Source organism: Schistocerca serialis, chromosome 4 (genome assembly GCF_023864345.2).
Source record: "Schistocerca serialis cubense isolate TAMUIC-IGC-003099 chromosome 4, iqSchSeri2.2, whole genome shotgun sequence".
Lineage (NCBI taxonomy): Eukaryota > Metazoa > Arthropoda > Insecta > Orthoptera > Acrididae > Schistocerca > Schistocerca serialis.
Window position 1 is genome coordinate 414,659,727 of NC_064641.1, and position 2,500 is coordinate 414,662,226.

The following is a 2,500-nucleotide window of genomic DNA, read 5'->3' on the forward strand; positions in this document are numbered from 1 at the left end:
AGGCCATCAGGACCTGCAGCAGAATTGCGAGGCGGGAGAGCAGCGGTGGCTTCTTCTGCAGAAATGGGAGCCCAGAGGTCACGGAAGGGCACCCTCTTCGAGAATGGCAGCAGCTCATCGGACAGACCCTCCCCACGCGGAGGTCGAGACCTGACACGTGGTGGAGAGAAGAGGTCTGTCCAAAACTCAATCAGCCCTGGGATGGATGGTGGCTGATGCAAGAGTGTGCCATCAAGAAGTCCGTTGATACAGCGTGCTCCGTTCTTCTTGAAAGCACGCTGAACCACCGCATACTCCCATCTCCTGCGTGCACGCTTCCGCTCTGGGGGCTGTTGGGTCCGCACACTCGCAGCTTGGTGGATGGCTGGCTCCCTGCTGCCTACTTCATCAAGAGCAGACAGCAACATAGCCTGGATTGTTTCACGGCTAGTGGTGGGACCCAGAGCCACGAGATCATCAAGCGAGCGGAATCGGCGGTCTGATTGGGGGAGTTCCGCTACAAATGACCAGATGGCTAGGTCAACATCTTCCCCACAAGGTGGAGACTGTGGCAAAGAATGACTGACTGCAGGCTCGCTAGGAGGACCCCGAAGGCCGCGATCCATGCCAGCAAGCTCGGTGACAAACTTCGCCACCATGTCTTTGTAGGGCTGCGCTCTACGCTGACATTTAATTGACTCCAGCGTACGCTCGGGGAAGGCCTTTGCAAGCTCCTGGTTTAAAAATCTGCAACCCTGGGTGGCAAGAGTCGCTTCTGCATGGGCCAGACGCAGGAGCTCTTCCTGGGACCACCTGGCCTTCTTCCTCTCGGTCTTGATCTCAGCATTAGCAGCAGTCGGATGGGCGCGACGCCGATGGACACCAAGTCCGGTCTTGGTGGAGAAGGACCGCATACAGTCAGGGCAGATGGCGGGGAGCAGCGCTCGACCCGCACCGGTTGGCTGGTTGGCTGGCTCATCAGCTGGCACAGGCGCTCCAGCGGGAGGCCTGGTACCACGTTCGCTTCTATTAGTTGCACCAGCTGTAACAAAGGCAGGGGGGGAGGTAACCCCCAAGCCCGAAAAGCACCCTGCTCTGTCGGTCGGGATACTGGAAAGGTACACCTACGTGAAACCTTTCACAGCACCCTCACGACTCCCGCCACTTGAAGGCCAGAGCTAGGATTTCCCACCGAGAGGCTAATTGAACCATCATCCACCCGACATCACAAGGATGCTGAGGAGTGAATCGAGAGGGTCCATATATTACGCATCAGGTGGGCTTTGGGAGTCAAAAGTCAGTCATAGTTACTCCCGCCGTTTACCCGCGCTTGCTTGAATTTCTTCACGTTGACATTCAGAGCACTGGGCAGAAATCACATTGCGTCAACACCCGCTAGGGCCATCGCAATGCTTTGTTTTAATTAGACAGTCGGATTCCCCCAGTCCGTGCCAGTTCTGAGTTGATCGTTGAATGGCGGCCGAAGAGAATCCGCGCACCCGCGCGCCCCCGGAGGAGCACGCTAAGGCGGACGCGGCCTCGCAGCAAGGAAGATCCGTGGGAGGCCAAGGCACGGGACCGAGCTCGGATCCTGCACGCAGGTTGAAGCACCGGGGCGCGAACGCCGCGCAGGCGCGCGCATCCTGCACCGCCGGCCAGCACGAGGCCGACCAACGGCGAGAGCAGACCACGCCCGCGCTAAACGCCCGCACTTACCGGCACCCCTACGGCACTCACCTCGCCCAGGCCCGGCACGTTAGCGCTGACCCACTTCCCGACCAAGCCCGACACGCCCCGATCCTCAGAGCCAATCCTTATCCCGAAGTTACGGATCCAATTTGCCGACTTCCCTTACCTACATTATTCTATCGACTAGAGGCTCTTCACCTTGGAGACCTGCTGCGGATATGGGTACGAACCGGCGCGACACCTCCACGTGGCCCTCTCCCGGATTTTCAAGGTCCGAGGGGAAGATCGGGACACCGCCGCAACTGCGGTGCTCTTCGCGTTCCAAACCCTATCTCCCTGCTAGAGGATTCCAGGGAACTCGAACGCTCATGCAGAAAAGAAAACTCTTCCCCGATCTCCCGACGGCGTCTCCGGGTCCTTTTGGGTTACCCCGACGAGCATCTCTAAAAGAGGGGCCCGACTTGTATCGGTTCCGCTGCCGGGTTCCGGAATAGGAACCGGATTCCCTTTCGCCCAACGGGGGCCAGCACAAAGTGCATCATGCTATGACGGCCCCCATCAACATCGGATTTCTCCTAGGGCTTAGGATCGACTGACTCGTGTGCAACGGCTGTTCACACGAAACCCTTCTCCGCGTCAGCCCTCCAGGGCCTCGCTGGAGTATTTGCTACTACCACCAAGATCTGCACCGACGGCGGCTCCAGGCAGGCTCACGCCCAGACCCTTCTGCGCCCACCGCCGCGACCCTCCTACTCGTCAGGGCTTCGCGGCCGGCCGCAAGGACCGGCCATGACTGCCAGACTGACGGCCGAGTATAGGCACGACGCTTCAG

At 59.5% G+C, this 2,500-nt stretch overlaps 1 pseudogene; it reads right to left on the reverse strand.

Annotated features, from left to right (window-relative positions):
• LOC126475576 (large subunit ribosomal RNA) overlaps positions 1-2,500 on the reverse strand; it is a 7,760-nt pseudogene that overhangs the window by 3,606 nt on the left and 1,654 nt on the right.